At 47.9% G+C, this 21,990-nt stretch overlaps 1 long non-coding RNA gene across 11 annotated transcripts; it reads left to right on the forward strand.

The window, feature by feature from the left end:
• Positions 1 to 18,937, forward strand: LOC145337752 (uncharacterized). 11 transcript variants are annotated; one of them, XR_013885389.1, is made up of 15 exons: positions 1 to 120; positions 5,011 to 5,071; positions 5,736 to 5,796; positions 6,987 to 7,047; positions 7,895 to 7,953; positions 9,874 to 9,934; positions 10,784 to 10,842; positions 11,668 to 11,728; positions 13,066 to 13,126; positions 13,975 to 14,033; positions 15,438 to 15,496; positions 16,344 to 16,402; positions 17,156 to 17,216; positions 18,241 to 18,301; positions 18,786 to 18,937. It is a non-coding gene; the product is annotated as an uncharacterized LOC145337752 (long non-coding RNA). The 11 variants fall into 11 exon arrangements; XR_013885392.1 differs by lacking the exon at positions 18,241 to 18,301; XR_013885390.1 differs by lacking the exon at positions 15,438 to 15,496.
• Positions 18,938 to 21,990: the final 3,053 nt, after the last annotated feature.

Here is a 21,990-nt window from a genome sequence, read left to right on the forward strand (position 1 = left end):
GCAAGATGGAGGTGGGGCAGTGAGCGTCTGGGCTTCTCCCCTGAATCCATCGCCATCCTTCACTCCAGAGCCCCGGATTCGGCCGCCAGCAGTTGGAAACGACGGTCAGCACTCGGCTGGGTAAGATTTCGGTTGAAAAAAGAAACGATGTGATGTCCCAAATCTTTTGATTTGATGTGTGTTGCTTCTCACCCGAGTCCTCAGTCCGTCCTGATCTGCCAGCCTCTCTGCGCCCTTAAAGCTGGGCTTTTAACCCAGTGCCTGTCTTATTTTGCATCTTGATCTGAAACATTTATTCGCCAGCAGGCAGCATCGTTGTTTTTAGATAAGTTTAATGACCCTTTATTTCCCCCCCCATCCCCCCAATTCTGATCATAATGACGTTATGATCACTATTTCCCAGTATCACCAATTGTAGGGGTTTACAGCATGGAAACAGGCCCTTCGGCCCAACTTGTCCATGCCGTGCCCCTCTTTTTTTATGGTGTAGAGTTGGACTGGGGTAAGCACAGTTAGAAGTCTCGCAACACCAAGTTAAAAGTCCCAACAGGTTTATTTGGTAGCACGAGCTTTTGGAGCGCTGCCCCTTCGTTAGTTGAGTGAGGACTTGTGTTGACCAACAGGGCATATACAGACACAACTTGTCCATGCTGCCCCCATTTTCTGTGGTATGGAGTTGCCGGTGTTGGACTGGGGTAAGCACAGTAAGAAGTCTCGCAACACCCGCTTAAAGTCCTAAGCATAAGCTTTTGGAGTACTGCAAATACAGAGGCAATAGTAGAGGCGGATACAATTTTTGTCTTTTAAAAAGCGTTTAGACAGTAAGATGGTATAGAGGGAAAACACAGGCAATTGGGACTAGCTTGGTGGCTTAAGAAAAAAGGGGGCAGCATGGACAAGTTGGGCTGAAGGGCCTGTTTCCATTCTGTAAACCTCTATGACTCCATACTCATCTGACCCATGTAAGAACCAGGGGCAGGACTAGGCCATCTGTCTCTTCCAGCTTGCTCTGCCGTTCAATAAGATCATGGCTGAATGAAAGCAAGTTACTGCAGATGCTGGAATCTGAAACCAAAAGAGAAAATGCTGGAAAATCTCAGCAGGTCTGGCAGCACCTGTGAGGAGAGAGAAGAGCTGACGTTACAAGTCCAGACGACCCTTTGTCCAAGCTCAGGGGAAATCTCATGGCTGATCTTCTCATGGACTCAGCTCCACTTACCCACCCACTCGCTCACCATAACCCTGAATTCCTCTACTGTTCAAAAATCTATCTATCCTTGCCTTAAAAAGATTCAGTGAGGTAGCCTCACTGGGCAGGGAATCCCACAGATTCACAACCCTTTGTGTGAAGAAGATCTTCCTCAACTCAGTCCTAAATCTGCTCCCCCTTATTTTGAAGCCATGCCCCCTAGTTCTAGTTTCACCAGCCAGTGCAAACAACCTCCCTGCGTCTATCTTTGTGATTTATTTTTTTGATGTGTATTAGCATATCGTGAAAAGTGTTGTTTCTTGTGTGCTAGGCGAATTTCACAGTAATTTCATTGCAGTTTTAGTGTAAGCCTTGTGACTAATAAATAAAAAAAAGCTACGCAGACAAACATGCTATTCATAGAGAAGGAAAGGAGAGAGTGTAGAATGTAGTGTTACAGTCATAGCCAGGGTGCAGGGAAAGATCAACTTAATGTGAGGTAGGTCCATTCAAAAGTCTGACGGCAGCAGGGAAGAAGCTGTTCTTGAATTGGTTGGTACGTGACCTCAGACTTTTGTATCTTTATCCCGATGGAAGAAGGTGGAAGAGAGAATGTCCTGGGTGCGTGGGGTCCTTGATTACGCTGACTGCTTTTCCCCGAGGCAGTGGGGAGTGCAGACAGAGTCAGTGGGTGGGAGGATGGTTTGTGTGATGGATTGGGCTACATTCACAACCTTTTGTAGATTCCTTGGGCAGAGCAGGAGCCCATACCAAGCTGTGACACAACCAGAAAGAGTGCTTTCAATGGTGCACCTATAAAAGGCTTAGCTATTCCTTTCACAATCTTATGTGTTTCCATAAGATCCGATTTGCTAGTGCATTCCTTTATTTGCACGCTCTGTCTCTTCCTGTCGCAGACTGGTTATTCTTCCCCACACCACCTCTCTGCACTGTGTTGACCACTCCCCTTTTTTTACTCTGCCTGAGGTTAGATTCCTGCCACCTCCTGTACTCTCTTCTATTCCGTGGTCTGGAAACTTTACTAACCTCCCCTGAGCCCTCGGCTCCTTTTAACTAGTTGCACTCCTACCCTCTCCTTTACCTTTGATTTTGTAATTCTCCATACAACTGAACGCTCCCTCCCCTCCCCATTTAGTTTAAAGCCCTATCTACAGCCTTAGTTATACAATTCAAAGAACAACACAGTGCAGGGAACAGGCCCTTCGGCCCAACAAGTCTGCGCCACCATTTTAACATTGTGAGTGCCCTCTTCTACCTGTGACTTTTGTCTATGCTTATTGGATTCCACAATAAAGGAATTATAACCAGATTGAGAGACGCCTAATTTAGGGACAATTTGTTAATACCAATCAGCTGAAGAGCACATCTTTGGGGGCGTGGGAGGAAACCGGAGCACCCAGAGAAAACCCATGCAAGCACGGGGAGAACGTGCAAACTCCCACAGACACCGGCCCAAATCCATGTATCTGCACAGCAAACAGTGATAGTCACTGAGCTGTCATGTTGCCCAGGACTCTGGTCCCAGCACGGTTCAGATGAAGACCATCCTGTCGGAACAGGTCCCATCTTTCCCAATACTGGTGCCAATGTCCCATGAATTCAGACCCATTCCTCCCACACCAATCTTTGTGCCACACATTTTACCTCCTTAATCTTACTGACCCTGTGCCAATTTGCTCGTGGCTCAGGTAGTAATCCAGGGGACCTTTTTGGTCCTGCTTTCTAATTTGGCTCCTAGCTGTTCATGTTCCCTTAGTAGAAACTCTGTTCCTGTTTCACCTGTGTCGTTGGTAGACCGCGACGACTGGATTTTTACCCTCCCTCTCCAAATCCCTCTGCAGCCCAGATGAGAGATCCTGAACCCGAGCACCAGGCAGGCAACACAACCTTCGGGATTCTCGATCCTGGTCACAGAGAACAGTGTCAATGCCCCTAACTCTACTATCCCCAATTACAACTACATCCGTACCACGGTGCTGTGGTCAGTTTGCTCATCCTCCCTGCGGTCCTCGTTCCCATCCACGCAGGGAGCAAGAATCTCGAACCTGTCGTTGGACAGGTTCAGGGACTTGAGGCCCCTGGAACTCTTACCTCCTGGATCCCTCTACCTGCCTCACCTGCAGCCACACCCTCTCGACCCTGACCACTGGCCGAATTCGAGTTAGTTAGTCTAAGGGGTGTGACTGTCTCCTGAAACACAGCGTCCAGGTGACTCTCCCCCTCCCTGATGTGTCACAGCATCCGAAGCTCAGAATCCAGCTCATCAACCCCTGAGCCAGAGTTCCTCAAGCAACCAACACTGAGTGCAGGCATGCTCGCTGGGAAGTGCAGTGGGGGCCACCAGCTCCCACATCACGCAGGAACAACACATCACCTGACCCTCCGTCCTTATTTTGTTTACTTAGTTTTTACGAACGAAGAACTAAACCTACCCTGCCTCACCCGTTTCCACCTAAGCCCGTTGAGTCAAAGCCCTTCAGCTGTCACTCTGCTACCTGTTCACTACGCTGCCCACTGGATAATGCGGCCTGCTTGTTAAACCTCCCGCGCGCTAAACAAAAAATAAAAAATCCTTCCCAGGTCACCCCGCGGTCGGTCGACTTCCGCTTTTCACTGAAACTAGGGGGGAAAAGTCAGTCTCTTACCCTTTTTACACCAGCCACAAATGGTTCCTCCCTGCCTTGCTCCAGTCGAAGTCTGGGTGTGTTTGATGGGGACAGTGGAGAGGGAGCTTTACTCTGTATCTAACCCCGTGCTGTACCTGTCCTGGGAGTGTTTGATGGGGGGGGACAGTGGAGAGGGAGTTTTACTCTGTATCTAATCCCGTGCTGTACCTGTCCTGGGAGTGTTTGATGGGGGGGACAGTATAGAGGGAGCTTTACTCTGTATCTAACCCCGTGCTGTACCTGTCCTGGGAGTGTTTGATGGGGGGGGACAGTGGAGAGGGAGCTTTACTCTGTATCTAACCCCGTGCTGTACCTGTCCTGGGAGTGTTTGATGGGGACAGTGGAGAGGGAGCTTTACTCTGAATCTAACCTCATGCTTTGCCTGTTCTGGGTGTGTTTGATGGGGAACTGTGTGGAGAGAGCTATCCTCTGCATCTCAAAGAAAGTCAATATCTCTCCTCAAAGATCAGGGAGTCTAAAACTAGAGGGCATAGATTTCAGATAATAAGAAGTAGGAGCAGTAGGAGGCCATATAGCCCTTCGAGCCTGCCCCACCATTCAACAAGATCGTGGCTGCTCTGAAGTGGATCAGTTCCACTTTCCTGCTTTCTCCCCATATCCCTTAATCCCTCTGTCCATCAGAAACCTATCTACCCGTGACTTAAATATATTCAGCGAAGTAGCCTCTGCCACTTCAATGGGCAGAGAATTCCAGAGACTCACCACCCTTTGAGTCACCCCCCGCCGTTTTGAGGCTGCGCCCTCGGGCGAGGGGGGAGAGATACAAAAGTGTCCGGAGGGGGACTTTTTTCACACTCGGGGTGGTGAGTGTCTGGAACAAGCAGGCAGAGGTAGAAGTAAGAGGAGGATATTATTTTGTCTTTTAAAAAGCATTTAGACAGTTACATGGTTAAAATTAGTATAGAGAGTTAGGGCCAAATGTGAGCGATGAGGACTAGCTTCAGGGTTTGAAAAAAAAAGGTGGCGTGGACACGTTGGGCCGAAGGGCCTGTTCCCATGCCGTAAACCGAGCTGACTCTATCCTATCCTCTGCCCGCCATAGTAATGTACGGTAGGGATTGTGAAAGGGGCGACTGTTCTTTATCTCATCATTTTTTGTGTGGTTTATTGCAGGTTGGAATCTGGAACAGATGTGAGAATCAACAGACATGCTGACACGATTGCAATGTCACAGGTACAGTTCTGTCCATGTCATCTCTGTGGCTGAGCCCACCGCCATGGTAATACTCTTATCCCATGAGTATTTTGTACCGCCGAGTGCTGGCTGAGAGGAACAGAGTCCAGTCAAGGAAGCCGCCAGTGTCTGACCCGTGACACGGCTGTGCCGAATGTAACTGGGACAAGTTCTGACTTTCTACACGTAATATGGAGGTCGCTGTATCTAACCCTTTGCTGTACCTGTCCTGGGAGTGTTTGATGGGAACAGAATAGAGGGAGTTTTACTCTGTATCTAACCCTGAGAAGTAACGTCGCCTTCGTCTGGAAGCCCTTTTGCCTCTAACCCTCGTACGTAACCTACCTGAATTCGTATCACGTTATTTACTGATGATTACAAATGGAGAAAATCCAATACTCTTAAGCCATCATCACTTGGCCCTCGCACACAACCTGTCTCCTGGCACCTTGCCCCGTTCAATTCATCCTGATCCCTCTCTGTTTTCTTCAACTACACAAAAACTTGATATTTTAGCATCAAGTAAAAGACCAATGTGCTCATTCTGCCTCTATTTGATGTCACATGCTGCATCTCGCCTCTGCCCACCATAGTAGTGTACGTTAGGGATTGTGAAAGGGGTGACTTTTTGTCATCTCATCACTTTTTGTGTGTTTTATTGCAGGTTGGAATCTGGAACAGATGTGAGAAACAACACACATACTGACAGGCTCGCAATGTCACAGGTATGGTCCTGGCCACATGATGGGTCTGTGGCTGAGCCCACCGCCATGGTACGTGCTCTTATCCCATGAGTAGTTTGTACCGCCGAGTGCTGGCTGAGAGGAACAGAGTCCAGTCAAGGAAGCTCTCGGTGTCTGACCCGTGACACGGCTGTGCCGAATGTAACTGGGACAAGTTCTGACTTTCTAAACGTAATGTGGAGGCTTCTGTATCTAACCCCTGCGCTGTACCTCTCCTGGGAGTGTTTGGGAACAGTGTAGAGGGAGCTTTACTCTGTATCTAACCCTGTGCTGTACCTGTCCTGTGAATGTTTGATGGGGGGGTTTGTGTAGAGGGAGCTTTACTCTGTATCTAGCCCCGTGCTGTAGTTGTCCTGCGTATGTTTGATGGGGACAGTGGAACGGGAGCTTTACTCTGAATCTAACCAAACGCTGTGCCTACTCTGGATGTGTTTGGGGGAACTGTGTGTAGAGAGTTATCCTCTGTATCTAAAAGAATGTCAGTACCTTTTCCCAAATGTCAGGGAGTCTAAAACTAGAGGGCATAGGTTTAAGCTGAGAGCAGAAAGATACAAAAGTTTGCAGAGGGGCACTTTTTTCACACAGGGTGGTGAGTGTCTGGAACAAGCAGCCAGAGGTAGAAGTAGAGGCAGGTACAAGTTTGTCTTGTGAAAAGCATTTAGACAGTTACATGGTTAAAATGGATCTAGAGAATCTGTCTAACCCCGTGCTGTACCTGTCCTGGGAGGGTTTGATGGGGGGACAGTGTAGAGGGAGCATTACTCTGTTTCTCACCCTGAGAAACAATGTCTCCTTCATCTGGACACCCTTTTGCCTCTTACCCTTGTAGGTAACCTACCTGAATTCGTATCATATTATTTACTGATGATTACAAATGGAAAAAAATCTAATACTCTTAACCCTTCGTCACTTGGCCCTCGCATACAACCTGTCTCTTGGCACCTTGCCCCGTTCAATTCATCCTGATCCCCCTCTGTTTTCTTCAACTACACAAAAACTTAACAAGGAATGTATTCGTTTTAGCATCAAGTAAAAGACAAATGTGTTCATTCTGCCTCTATTTGATGTCACACGCTGCATCTCGCCTCTGCCCACCGTAGTAATGTACGTTAGGGATTGTGAAAGGGGTGACTTCCTCATCATCTCTTCATTTTTTGTGTGGTTTATTGCAGGTTGGAATCTGGAACAGATGTGAGAATCAACAGACATGCTGACATGATTGCAATGTCACAGGTACAATTCTGTCCATGTGATTTCTGTCGCTGAGCCCACCACCATGGTAATACTCTTATCCCATGAGTAGTTTGTACCGCCGAGTGCTGGCTGAGAGGAACAGAGTCCAGTCAAGGAAGCCGCCAGTGTCTGACCCGTGACACGGCTGTGCCGAATGTAACTGGAACAAGTTCTGACTTTCTAAACATAATTTGGAGGCTTCTGTATCTAACCCTGCGCTATACCTGTCCTGGGAGTGTTTGGGAACAGCGTGGAGGGAACCTTGCTCTGTATCTAACCCCGTGCTGTACCTGTCCTGGGAGTGTTTGATGGGGGACAGTAGAGGGAGCTTTACTCTGTATCTAACCCCGTGCTGTACTTGACCTGGATGTGTTTGATGGGGACAGTGTAGAGGGAGCTTTACTCTATACCTGAAAGAAAGTCAATATCTTTCTCAAAGGCCAGGGAGTCTAAAACTGGAGTGGACAGGTTTAAGGTGAGAGGAGAGAGATATGCAAGTGTCCAGAGGGGAACATTTTTCACACATGGTGTGGTGAGTGTCTGGGACAAGCGGCCAGATGTGGGAGTAGAGGCAGGAACAATTTTCTGCCTTTTAAAATGCATTTAGACAGTTGCATGGTTAAGATGGGTATTGAGAGGTATTTGTCAAACATGGGCAATTGGGGCTAGCTTAGGGGTTTTCAAAAAGGGTGGAGTGGACCAGTTGGGCTGAAGGGCTTGTTTCCATGATGTAAATCTCTCTGACCTGATCCTCCCCTCTGCCCACCATAGCAATGTACGTTGGGGATTGTGAAAGGGGTGACGTGTCCTCTTTATCTCATCATTTTTTTAATGTGGTTTATTACAGGTTGGAATCTGGAACAGATGAGAGCCAACACACATGCTGACAGGATCGCAGTGTCACAGGTATGGTCCTGGCCGCGTGATGGGTCTGTGGCTGAGCCCACCGCCATGGTATGTGCTCTTATCCCATGAGTAGTTTGTACCGCCGAGTGCTGGCTGAGAGGAACAGAGTCCAGTCAAGGAAGCCGCCAGTGTCTGACCTGTGACACGGCTGTGCCGAATGTAACTGGGACAAGTTCTGACTTTCTAAACATAATTTGGAGGCTTCTGTGTCTAACCCTGCGCCATAACTGTCCTGGGAGTGTTTGGGAACAGTGTCAAGGGAGCTTTACTCTGTATCTAATCCTGTGCTGTACCTGTCCTGGGAGTGTTTGATATGGGGACAGTGTAGAGGGAGGTTTACTCTGTATCTAACCCTGTGCTGTACCTGTCCTGGGAGTGTTTGATGGGGGGGACAGTGTAGAGGGAGCTTTACTCTGTATCTAGTCCCGTGCTGTCCCTGTCCTGGGAGTGTTTGATCTGGGGACAGTGGAACGGGAGCTTTACTCTGAATCTAACCAAACGCTGTGCCTTCTCTGGATGTGTTTGGGGGAACTGTGTGCAGAGAGTTATCCCCTGTATCTAAAAGAATGTCAGTACCTTTTCCCAAATGTCAGGGAGTCTAAAACTACAGGGCATAGGTTGACGGTGAGAGCAGAGAGATACAAAAGTTTGCAGAGGGGCACTTTTTTCACAGAGGGTGGTGAGTGTCTGGAACAAGCAGCCAGAGGTAGAAGTAGAGGCAGGTACAAGTTTGTCTTGTGAGAAGCATTTAGACAGTTACATGGTTAAAATGGATCTAGAGAATCTGCCTACCCGGTGCTGTACCTGTCTTGGGATTGTTTGATGGGGGGACAGTGTAGAGGGAGCTTTACTCTGTATCTAACCCCGTGCTGTACCTGTCCTGGGAGGGTTTGATGGGGGGGCAGTGTAGAGGGAGCTTTACTCTGTATCTAACCCCGTGCTATACCTGTCCTGGGAGTGTTTGATGGGGGGGCAGTGTAGAGGGGGCTTTACTCTGTTTCTCACCCTGAGAAACAATGTCTCCTTCATCTGGACACCCTTTTGCCTCTAACCCTTGTAGGTAACCTACCTGAATTCGTATCACATTATTTACTGATGTTTACAAATGGAGAAAATCTAATACTCTTCAGCCATCATCACTTGGCCCTCGCACACAACCTGTCTCCTGGCATCTTGCCCTGTTCAATTCATCCTGATCCCCCTCTGTTTTCTTCAACATAACAAGAACTTAAGAAATAGGAGCAGGAATAGGCCATCTGGCCCCTCGAGCCTGCCCCGCCATTCAATAAGATCATGGCTGATCTGTTGTGGCTCAGCTCCACATTCCCACCCTCTCCCCATAACCCTTAATCCCCTCTCTTATCAAAAACCCATCAACCCGTGTCTTAAAAACATTTAGCGACTTAGCCTCCACCACTTCAACGGGTAGAGAATTCCAGAGATTCCCCACCCTTTGAGTGAAGAAGTTCCTCCTCAACTCCGTTCTAAACTGCCCCCCCTTTATTTTGAGGCTGTGCCCCCTAGTCCTACTGTCCTTTCTGAGTGGGAAGAGTCTCTCCACCTCTATCCTATCCATCCCATTCATCATCTTATACGTCTCAATGAGATCTCCCCTCATTCTTCTAAACTCTAACGAGTACAAGCCTAGTTTATTCAGCCTCTCATAGCTCAACCCCCTCAACTCCGGTATCAGCCTAGTAAACCTCCTCTGCACTCTCTCCAAGGCCAAACTACACAAAAACTTAACAAGGAATGTATTCATTTTAGCATCAAGTAAAAGACCAATGTGTTCATTCTGCCTCTATTTGATGTCACACACTGTATCTCCCCTCTGCCCACCATAGTAATGTACGTTAGGGATTGATTGTGAAAGGGGTGACTTTTCCTCGTCATCTCCATTTTCTGTGTGGTTTATTGCAGGTTGGAATCTGGAACAGATGTGAGAATCAACAGACATGCTGACATGATTGCAATGTCACAGGTACAATTCTGTCCATGTCATCTCTGTGGCTGAGCCCACCACCATGGTAATACTCTTATCCCATGAGTATTTTGTACCGCCGAGTGCTGGCTGAGAGGAACAGAGTCCAGTCAAGGAAGCCGCCAGTGTCTGACCTGTGACACGGCTGTGCCGAATGTAACTGGAACAAGTTCTGACTTTCTAAACATAATTTAGAGGCTTCTGTGTCTAACCCTGCGCTAAACCTGTCCTGGGAGTGTTTGGGAACAGTGTCAAGGGAGCTTTACTCTGTATCTAATCCTGTGCTGTACCTGTCCTGGGAATGTTTGATGGGGGACAGTGTAGGGGGAGCTTTACTCTGTATTTAACCCTGTGCTGTACCTGTCCTGGATGTGTTTGATGGGGACAGTGTAGAGGGAGATTTACTCTGTATCTGAAAGAAAGTCAATATCTTTCTCAAAGGTCAGGGAGTCTAAAACTGGAGTGGACAGGTTTAAGGTGAGAGGAGAGAGCTACACAAGCATCCAGAGGGGCACCTTTTGTCACACACGGGGTGGTGAGTGTCTTGGGACAAGCAGCCAGATGTGGAAATAGAGGCAGGAACAATTTTGCCTTTTAAAATGCGTTTAGACAGTTGCATGGTTCAGATGGGTATCGAGAGGTATTCACCAAACATGGGCAATTGGGGCTAGCTTAGGGGTTTTCAAAAAGGGTGGAGTGGACCAGTTGGGCCTAAGGGCTTGTTTCCATGATGTAAATCTCTCTGACCTGATCCTCCCCTCTGCCCACCATAGCAATGTACGTTGGGGATTGTGAAAGGGGTGACGTGTCCTCTTTATCTCGTCATTTTTTTAATGTGGTTTATTACAGGTTGGAATCTGGAACAGATGAGAGCCAACACACATGCTGACAGGATGGCAATGTCACAGGTATGGTCCAGGCCGCGTGATGGGTCTGTGGCTGAGCCCACCGCCATGGTACGTGCTCTTATCCCATGAGTAGTTTGTACCGCCGAGTGCTGGCTGAGAGGAACAGAGTCCAGTCAAGGAAGCCGCCAGTGTCTGACCCGTGACACGGCTGTGCCGAATGTAACTGGGACAAGTTCTGACTTTCTAAACATAATTTGGAGGCTTCTGTATCTAACCTTGCACTATACCTGTCCTGGGAGTGTTTGATAGGGAACAGTGTAGAGGGAGCTTTACTCTGTATCTCATCCTGTGCTGTACCTCTCCTGGGAGTGTTTGATATGGGGACAGTGTAGAGGGAGCTTTAGTCTGTATCTAATCCTGTGCTGTACCTCTCCTGGGAGTGTTTGATGGGGGGACAGTGTAGAGGGAGCTTTACTCTGTTTCTCACCCTGAGAAACAATGTCTCCTTCGTCTGGACACCCTTTTGCCTCTTACCCTTGTAGGTAACCTACCTGAATTCGTATCACATTATTCACTGATTACAAATGGAGAAAATCTAATACTCTTAAGCCATCATCACTTGGCCCTCGCACACAACCTGTCTCCTGGCACCTTGCCCCGTTCAATTCATCCTGATCCCTCTGTTTTCTTCAAGTACACAAAAACTTATCAAGGAATGTATTCATTTTAGTATCAAGTAAAAGGCAAATGTGTTCATTCTGCCTCTATTTGATGTCACACACTGCATCTCGCCTCTGCCCACCATAGTAATGTACGTTAGGGATTGATTGTGAAAGGGGTGACTTTTCCTTGTCATCTCTTCATTTTTTGTGTGGTTTATTGCAGGTTGGAATCTGGAACAGATGTGAGAATCAACAGACATGCTGACACGATTGCAATGTCACAGGTACAATTCTGTCCATGTCATCTCTGTCGCTGAGCCCACCACCATGGTAATACTCTTATCCCATGAGTACTTTGTACCGCCGAGTGTTGGCTGAGAGGAACAGAGTCCAGTCAAGGAAGCCGCCAGTGTCTGACCTGTGACACGGCTGTGCCGAATGTAACTGGGACAAGTTCTGACTTTCTAAACGTAATTTGGAGGCTTCTGTGTCTAACCCCGTACTGTACATGTCCTGGGAGTGTTTGATGGGGGGACAGTGTAGAGGGAGCTTTACTGTGTATCTAACCCTGTGCTGTACCTGTCCTGGGAGTGTTTGATATGGGGACAGTGTAGAGGGAGCTTTAGTCTGTATCTAACCCCGTGCTGTCCCTGTCCTGGGAGTGTTTGATGGGGGGGGGACAGTGTAGAAGGAGGTTTGCTTTGTATCTAACCCCGTGCTGTACCTGTCCTGTGAATGTTCAATGGGGGGGACAGTGTAGAGGGAGCTTTACTCTGTATCTAACCCCGTGCTGGACTTGTCCTGTGTGTGTTTGATGAGGACAGTGGAACGGGAGCTTTACTCTGAATCTAACCAAACGCTGTGCCTACTCTGGATGTGTTTGGGGGAACTGTGTGTAGCGAGTTATCCTCTATCTAAAAGTATGTCAGTACCTTTTCCCAAATGTCAGGGAGTCTAAAACTAGAGGGCATAGGCTTAAGGTGAGAACAGAGAGATACAAAAGTTTGCAGAGGGGCACTTTTTTCACACAGGGTGGTGAGTGTCTGGAACAAGCAGCCAGAGGTAGAAGTAGAGGCAGGTACAAGTTTGTCTTGTGAGAAGCATTTAGACAGTTACATGGTTAAAATGGATCTAGAGAATCTGTCTAACCCTGTGCTGCACCTGTTCTGGGAGTGTTTGATGGGGGGACAGTGTAGAGGGAGCTTTACTCTGTTTCTCACCCTGAGAAACAATGTCTCCTTCGTCTGGACACCATTTTGCCTCTAACCCTTGTAGGTAACCTACCTGAATTCGTATCATGTTATTTACTGATGTTTACAAATGGAGAAAAACTAATACTCTTAAGCCATCATCACTTGGCCCTCGCACACAACCTGTCTCCTGACACCTTGCCCCGTTCAATTCATCCTGATCCCTCTGTTTTCTTCAAGTACACAAAAACTTAACAAGGAATGTATTCATTTTAGCATCAAGTAAAAGACAAATGTGTTCATTCTGCCTCTATTTGATGTCACATACTGCATCTCACCTCTGCCCACCATAGTAATGTACGTTAGGGATTGATTGTGAAAGGGGTGACTTTTCCTCATCATCTCTTCATTTTTTGTGTGGTTTATTGCAGGTTGGAATCTGGAACAGATGTGAGAATCAACAGACATGCTGACATGATTGCAATGTCACAGGTACAATTCTGTCCATGTCATCTCTGTGGCTGAGCCCACCACCATGGTAATACTCTTATCCCATGAGTATTTTGTACCGCCGAGTGCTGGCTGAGAGGAACAGAGTCCAGTCAAGGAAGCCGCCAGTGTCTGACCCGTGACACGGCTGTGCCGAATGTAACTGGGACAAGTTCTGACTTTCTAAACATAATTTGGAGGCTTCTGTGTCTAACCCTGTGCTATACCTTCCCTGGGAGTGTTTGGGAACAGTGTCAAGGGAGCTTTACTCTGTATCTAATCCTGTGCTGTACCTGTCCTGGGAGTGTTTGATGGGGACAGTGTAGAGGGAGCTTTACTCTGTATCTAACCCTGTGTTGTACCTGTCCTGGGAGTGTTTGATGGGGACAGTGTAGAGGGAGCTTTACTCTGTATCTGAAAGAAAGTCAATATCTTTCTCAAAGGTCAGGGAGTCTAAAACTGGAGTGGACAGGTTTAAGGTGAGAGGAGACAGCTACACAAACATCCAGAGGGGCACCTTTTGTCACACACGGGGTGGTGAGTGTCTTGGGACAAGCAACCAGATGTGGAAGTAGAGGCAGGAACAATTTTGCCTTTTAAAATGCGTTTAGACAGTTGCATGGTTCAGATGGGTATCGAGAGGTATTCACCAAACATGGGCAATTGGGGCTAGCTTAGGGGTTTTCAAAAAGGGTGGAGTGGACCAGTTGGGCCGAAGGGCTTGTTTCCATGATGTAAATCTCTCTGACCTGATCCTCCCCTCTGCCCACCATAGCAATGTATGTTGGGGATTGTGAAAGGGGTGACGTGTCCTCTTTATCTCGTCATTTTTTTAATGTGGTTTATTACAGGTTGGAATCTGGAACAGATGAGAGCCAACACACATGCTGACAGGATGGCAATGTCACAGGTATGGTCCAGGCCGCGTGATGGGTCTGTGGCTGAGCCCACCGCCATGGTACGTGCTCTTATCCCATGAGTAGTTTGTACCGCCGAGTGCTGGCTGAGAGGAACAGAGTCCAGTCAAGGAAGCCGCCAGTGTCTGATCTGTGACACGGCTGTGCCGAATGTAACTGGGACAAGTTCTGACTTTCTAAACGTAATTTGGAGGCTTCTGTGTCTAACCCCGTACTGTACATGTCCTGGGAGTGTTTGATGGGGGGACAGTGTAGAGGGAGCTTTAGTCTGTATCTAACCCTGTGCTGTACCTGTCCTGGGAGTGTTTGATATGGGGACAGTGTAGAGGGAGCTTTAGTCTGTATCTAACCCTGTGCTGTACCTGTCCTGGGAGTGTTTGATGGGAGGGGACTGTGTAGAAGGAGGTTTGCTCTGTATCTAATCCTGTGCTGTAGTTGTCCTGGAGGTGTTTGATTGGGGGACAGTGTAGAAGGAGGTTTGTTTTGTATCTAACCCCGTGCTGGACCTGTCCTGTGTGTGTTTGATGGGGACAGTGGAACGGGAGCTTTACTCTGAATCTAACCAAACGCTGTGCCTACTCTGGATGTGTTTGGGGGAACTGTGTGTAGAGAGTTATCCTCTATCTAAAAGAATGTCAGTACCTTTTCCCAAATGTCAGGGAGTCTAAAACTAGAGGGCATAGGCTTAAGGTGAGAACAGAGAGATACAAAAGTTTGCAGAGGGGCACTTTTTTCACACAGGGTGGTGAGTGTCTGGAACAAGCAGCCAGAGGTAGAAGTAGAGGCAGGTACAAGTTTGTCTTGTGAAAAGCATTTAGACAGTTACATGGTTAAAATGGGTCTAGAGAATCTGTCTAACCCTGTGCTGTACCTGTCCTGGGAGTGTTTGATGGGGGGACAGTGTAGCGGGAGCTTTACTCTGTATCTAACCCCATGCTGTACCTGTCCTGGGAGTGTTTGATGGGGGGACAGTGTAGCGGGAGCTTTACTCTGTTTCTCACCCTGAGAAACAATGTCTCCTTCGTCTGGACACCCTTTTGCCTCTAACCCTTGTAGGTAACCTACCTGAATTCGTATCACATTATTTACTGATGTTTACAAACGGAGAAAATCTAATACTCTTAAGCCATCATCACTTGGCCCTCGCACACAACCTGTCTCCTGACACCTTGCCCCGATCAATTCATCCTGATCCCTCTGTTATCTTCAAGTACACAAAAACTTATCAAGGAATGTATTCATTTTAGTATCAAGTAAAAGACAAATGTGTTCATTCTGCCTCTGTTTGATGTCACATACTGCATCTCGCCTCTGCCCACCATAGTAATGTATGTTAGGGATTGTGAAAGGGGTGACTTTTCCTTGTCATCTCTTCATTTTTTGTGTGGTTATTGCAGGTTGGAATCTCGAACAGATGAGAATCAACAGACATGCTGACACGATTGCAATGTCACAGGTACAATTCTGTCCATGTCATCTCTGTGGCTGAACCCACCACCATGGTAATACTCTTATCCCATGAGTATTTTGTACCGCCGAGTGCTGGCTGAGAGGAACAGAGTCCAGTCAAGGAAGCCGCCAGTGTCTGACCCGTGACACGGCTGTGCCGAATGTAACTGGGACAAGTTCTGACTTTCTAAACATAATTTGGAGGCTTCTGTGTCTAACCCTGTGCTATACCTTCCCTGGGAGTGTTTGGGAACAGTGTCAAGGGAGCTTTACTCTGTATCTAATCCTGTGCTGTACCTGTCCTGGGAATGTTTGATGGGGACAGTGTAGAGGGAGCTTTACTCTGTATCTAACCCTGTGTTGTACCTGTCCTGGATGTGTTTGATGGGGACAGTGTAGAGGGAGATTTACTCTGTATCTGAAAGAAAGTCAATATCTTTCTCAAAGGTCAGGGAGTCTAAAACTTGAGTGGACAGGTTTAAAGTGAGAGGAGAGAGCTACACAAGCATCCAGAGGGGCACCTTTTGTCACACACGGGGTGGTGAGTGTCTTGGGACAAGCAGCCAGATGTGGAAATAGAGGCAGGAACAATTTTGCCTTTTAAAATGCGTTTAGACAGTTGCATGGTTCAGGTGGGTATCGAGAGGTATTCACCAAACATGGGCAATTGGGGCTAGCTTAGGGGTTTTCAAAAAGGGTGGAGTGGACCAGTTGGGCTGAAGGGCTTGTTTCCATGATGTAAATCTCTCTGACCTGATCCTCCCCTCTGCCCACCATAGCAATGTACGTTGGGGATTGTGAAAGGGGTGACGTGTCCTCTTTATCTCGTCATTTTTTAATGTGGTTTATTACAGGTTGGAATCTGGAACAGATGAGAGCCAACACACATGCTGACAGGATGGCAATGTCACAGGTATGGTCCTGGCCGCGTGATGGGTCTGTGGCTGAGCCCACCGCCATGGTACGTGCTCTTATCCCATGAGTATTTTGTACCGCCGAGTGCTGGCTGAGAGGAACAGAGTCCAGTCAAGGAAGCCGCCAGTGTCTGACCCGTGACACGGCTGTGCCGAATGTAACTGGGACAAGTTCTGACTTTCTAAACATAATTTGGAGGCTTCTGTATCTCACCCTGTGCTGTACCTGTCCTGGGAGTGTTTGATAGGGAACAGTGTAGAGGGAGCTTTACTCTGTATCTAACCCTGTGCTGTACCTGTCCTGGGAGTGTTTGATATGGGGACAGTGTAGAGGGAGCTTTACTCTGTTTCTCAGGGTGAGAAACAGTGTCTCCTTCGTCTGGACACCCTTTTGCCTCTAACCCTCGTACGTAACCTACCTGAATTCGTATCACGTTATTTACTGATGTTTACAAATGGAGAAAATCTAATACTCTTAAGCCATCATCACTTGGCCCTCGCACACAACCTGTCTCCTGACACCTTGCCCCGTTCAATTCATCCTGATCCCTCTGTTTTCTTCAAGTACACAAAAACTTATCAAGGAATGTATTCATTTTAGCATCAAGTAAAAGGCAAATGTGTTCATTCTGCCTCTATTTGATCTCACATACTGCATCTCCCCTCTGCCCACCATAGTAATCTATGTTAGGGATTGTGAAAGGGGTGACTTTTCCTCGTCATCTCTTCATTTTTTGTGTGGTTTATTGCAGGTTGGAATCTGGAACAGATGTGAGAATCAACAGACATGCTGACACGATTGCAATGTCACAGGTACAATTCTGTCCATGTCATCTCTGTGGCTGAGCCCACCACCATGGTAATACTCTTATCCCATGAGTATTTTGTACCGCCGAGTGCTGGCTGAGAGGAACAGAGTCCAGTCAAGGAAGCCGCCAGTGTCTGACCCGTGACACGGCTGTGCCGAATGTAACTGGAACAAGTTCTGACTTTCTAAACATAATTTGGAGGCTTCTGTATCTAACCCTGCGCTAAACCTGTCCTAGGAGTGTTTGGGAACAGTGTCAAGGGAGCTTTACTCTGTATCTAACCCTGTGCTGTACCTGTCCTGGGAGTGTTTGATGGGGGGACAGTGTAGAGGGAGATTTACTCTGTATCTAACCCCGTGCTGTACCTGTCCTGGGAGTGTTTGATGGGGGAACAGTGTAGAAGGAGCTTTGCTCTGTATTTAACCCCGTGCTGTATCTGTCCTGGGAGTGTTTGATTGGGGACAGTGTAGAGGGAGCTTTACTCTGTATCTAACCCTGTGCTGTACCTGTCCTGGGAGTGTTTGATGGGGGAGACAGTGTAGAGGGAGCTTTACTCTGTACCTAACTCCATGCTGAACCTGTCCTGTGAGTGTTTGATGGGGGTAGTGTAGAGAGTGTTTTACTCTGTTTCTCAGGGTTAGATACAATGTCTCCTAGGTCTGCAAGCCCTTTTGCCTCTAACCCTTGAATGTAACCTATCTGAATTTGTATTGTATTTCCTGATGTTTGCAAATGGAGAAAATCTACTACTCTTAACCCTTTGTCACTTGGCCATCGCGTACAAGCTGTCTCCTGGCACCTTGCCCTGTTCAATTCATCCTGATCCCTCTGTTTTCTTCAAGTGCACAAAAACTTGACAAGGAAAGTGTTCATTTTAGCATCAAGTAAAAGGCCAATGTGTTCATTCTGCCTCTATTTGATGTCACATACTGCATCTCGCCTCTGCCCACCGTAGTAATGTACGTTAGGGATAGTGAAAGGGGTGACTTTTCCTTGTCATCTCCATTTTTTTGTGTGGTTTATTGCAGGTTGGAATCTGGAACAGATGTGAGAATCAACAGACATGCTGACATGATTGCAGTGTCACAGGTACAATTCTGTCCATGTCATCTCTGTGACTGAGCCCACCGCCATGGTACGTGCTCTTATCCCATGAGTAGTTTGTACCGCCGAGTGTTGGCTGAGAGGAACAGAGTCCAGTCAAGGAAGCCGCCAGTGTCTGACCCGTGACACGGCTGTGCCGAATGTAACTGGGACAAGTTCTGACTTTCTAAACATAATTTGGGGGCTTCTGTATCTAACCCCATGCTGTACCTGTCCTGAGTGTGTTTGGGAACAGTGTAGAGGGAGCTTCACTCTGTATCTGAGCCCGTGCTGTACCTGTCCTAGGAGCGTTTGATGAGGGACAGTGCACAGGAAGCTTTGTATCGAACCCCATGTGTTTTAATTGAGTGCTCACCTCTTAACGTGACTGTGGTTGCTGACTGCGGCATTGGCTGTCAGTACTGTGGGTCTCCTGATGTTCTGAATGGACCTGTATAAATCCAAGTTTTGTTGTGCCCTGCTCTCACAGAAAGCCTTCCCTGACTGGTTGTGGCGTAGCATCTGCACTTCTGGTGGTGGCCTGTGGATGAACTCTGCCTCCCTGGATCGGACGTGGAATCTGTACGTTGTGGCTTCTCCCAGCTTGGTCCGATTTTTAATTAAAATGTGATTGAACCAGGAGTTGTGTGTGTCTTCACTGCAGTATTCCTCCCAGCCTTGAGTGTCTTGAGTATTTTCTGGCTCTTGTGCTCACTCTCTTGCACGCTTTTTACTTCCAGCAGTGGTCACCCTGTTCAGGGGGAAACATGTAATATTAGACAGTAACAATACTCTGAGGTTACAGGTTCCAATCTCCTCGTAGCAATAAATGAAGTAAAGGAAATCTGCCAGCTTTGCCTGGCCTGCCCTAACCTGTGTGTGAATTGGCCGTGCGGTTGTGTTAACTGCCCATCTGCAGCGACCTCACAAGGGCACTCAGTTCAAGCACAGGGAAGGATCTCTGGCCTGGCTGGTAACACCTACGCACCGTGGTAAAACCGGCCCGGGTTTCTCAAAGATGCGGAGCGGCTGTATCCCATCGTTGAAGGGTCAAGTCACAAGAGGACGTGGGTTCCAGGTGAGCAGGGTACCGAGCCATTGTGCCACCCTTGCCAATGGTCTGGTTGTTTCCTGCTCAAAAGTCACCATTTGTTCGGGGGGACCGTTGCTACTCTGGGATCTTGCTGTGTCTGGACTGCTGCCATCACCACCTGCTGGAATCCAGGGCACCAACCAAGAACTAGGCACAACCCAAGGTTCAGAATAAAACTCAAATCATATTTGAAACGTTTCCCCCCACCCCCGCGCTTTCACAGAGCTAGCGATTGATGGATCGAGCTAGCTAGTGAGGTTTAGGAGGGATACGAGGAGGAACTTTTCTTACCCAGAGGGTGGTGACGGTCTGTGTAGCGCTAACTGGAAGGGCGGTGGTGATGGGTTGCCTCACATCCTTTTGAAAAGGGGACCCAGATTCGATTTCTGTTCTTTCGGTCAGTGTCTGTGTTGGAGTTTTGCACATTCTTCCCCCTTGTTAGCGCGAGAATCCTCCAAGTTTCCCGCGGATGTGCAGGTTAGGTGGATTGGCCATATTAAATTGCCCCTTTTGTGCCCAAAGTGTGTATATTGTGGGGGGGGGGGTGGGTAGGCTTGGGTAAGATGCCCCTAGTTTTCAGGTGTGGCGGACCAAGTAACCTCTTCTGCACTGTAGGGATTCTGTGATGATACCAAGTACCTTGGTGAGCACTTGGGACATCACAGACATTCAGGGTTCTGGCCCGACTACTGGTAAATGGGATCAGGTGGGAGTTTGCGTGCTTTTAAGAACATAAGAAATAGGAGCAGGAGTAGGCCATCTAGCCCTTCGAGCCTGCCCCGCCATTCAATAAGATCATGGCTGATCTGTTGTGGCTCAGTTCCACTTTCCTGCCCTCTCCCCATAACCCTTAATCCCCTCTCTTATCAAGAACCCATCAACCCGCTTCTTAAAAATATTTAGCGAGGCAGCCTCCACCACTTCAACGGGCAGAGAATTCCAGAGATTCACCACCCTTTGAGTGAAGAAGTTCCTCCTCAACTCCGTTCTAAACCGCCTCCCCTTTATCTTGAGGCTGTGCCCCCTAGTCCTACTGTCTTTTTTGAGCGGGAAGAGTCTCTCCACCTCTATCCTATCCATCCCATTCATCATCTTATACGTCTCAATGAGATCTCCCCTCATTCTTCTAAACTCTAACGAGTACAAGCCTAGTTTATTCAGCCTCTCCTCATAGCTCAATCCCCTCAACTCCGGTATCAGCCTAGTAAACCTCCTCTGCACTCCCTCCAGGGCCAAAATATCCTTGCGCAGGTGCGGCGCCCAAAACTGCACACAGTACTCCAGCTGCGGCCTCACCAATGCCCTATACAGCTGCAGCAAGACCTCCCTACTTTTTTATTCAATCCCCCTCGCTATGAAGGCCAGCATCCCATTAATTGTGTTGATACGGACTTGAAGGAACTCTTCTTGCACTGAGTTTGTGAAGTTACGGTGACCAGCGTTGCGCATCTGATCTGCTCTGAAACTTCTTAAAAACCCACCTCCTGAAGATTTGGTGTGTTCATGACTCCTGGCTGTTATTTGGTTGTTGTGCTTCTGCTGAATTCGAGTCTGCACTGAGCACAATCCCACTCAGGCCCTATCCATGTAACCCCATGCATTTGTCTTGCTAGCCCTTCAGACGCTGGGTGGCACAGTGGTTAGCACTGCTGCCTCACAGTGCCAGGGACCTGGGTTCGATTCCCGGCTTGGGTCACTGCCTGCGTGGCGTTTGTACATTCTTTCCCCGTGTCTGCGTGGGTTTCCGCCGCGTGCTCCGGTTTCCTCCCACCCTCTGAAAGACGTGATGGTTAGGGTGCATTGGCCGTGCTAAATTCTCCCTTGGTGTTATCCGAACAGGCGCCAGACTGGGGGATTTTCACAGTAACTTCATTGCAGTGTTAATGTAAGCCTTACTTGTAACTAATAAGCTACGTTCGTGCCCATTTAGCGTGGCCAGTCAGCCTAACCTGTGCATCTTTGGGCTGTGGGAGGAAACCTGTGCAGACACGGGAGAATGTGCAGTCTCCACACGGCCAGTGACCCAAGCTGGGAATCAAACCCAGGGTTCTGGTGCTGTGAGGCAGCAACGCTAATGTTCCAAAACATTGATTTATTAATAAACTGATTTTTTTTCTTCTTTGAGATAATTTCTCTCAAACTTGCTTTGGTATTGCCTCTAAGCACAGAAGTACTTAGAGTAATGCTTGAGACATTTGCGTTCCTAGTAATCAAACAGCTAGCTCCATGAAAACGGGGGAAAAAAAAGTTTCAAATAGGATTTGAGTTTTTATTCCTTATTCTTGGTTTGTACCCTTGTATTCTTGGCGACTTTGAGCAGGAAACAACGAGTCCGTTTGCTAGGGTGACGCAGGGGTTAGTACTGCTGCTTCTCAGCACCAGGGAGCTCCTGGCCTGTGTGACATTTGCATGTTCTCCCCGTGTCTGCGTTGGTTTCCTCCCTGTTGCTCCAGTTTCTTCCCACAGTCCAGAGATATGTGGGTTAGGTGGATTGGCCGTGATAAATTGCCCCTTAGTGTCCAAAGATGTGCGGGTTAGGTGGATTGGCCATGCTAAATTGTCCCGTAGTGTCCAAAGATGTGCAGGTTAGATGGATTGGTCA

Source organism: Carcharhinus amblyrhynchos, unplaced genomic scaffold, assembly GCF_965287045.1.
Source record: "Carcharhinus amblyrhynchos unplaced genomic scaffold, sCarAmb.v2.hapA scaffold_69, whole genome shotgun sequence".
In the NCBI taxonomy this organism is placed as follows: domain Eukaryota; kingdom Metazoa; phylum Chordata; class Chondrichthyes; order Carcharhiniformes; family Carcharhinidae; genus Carcharhinus; species Carcharhinus amblyrhynchos.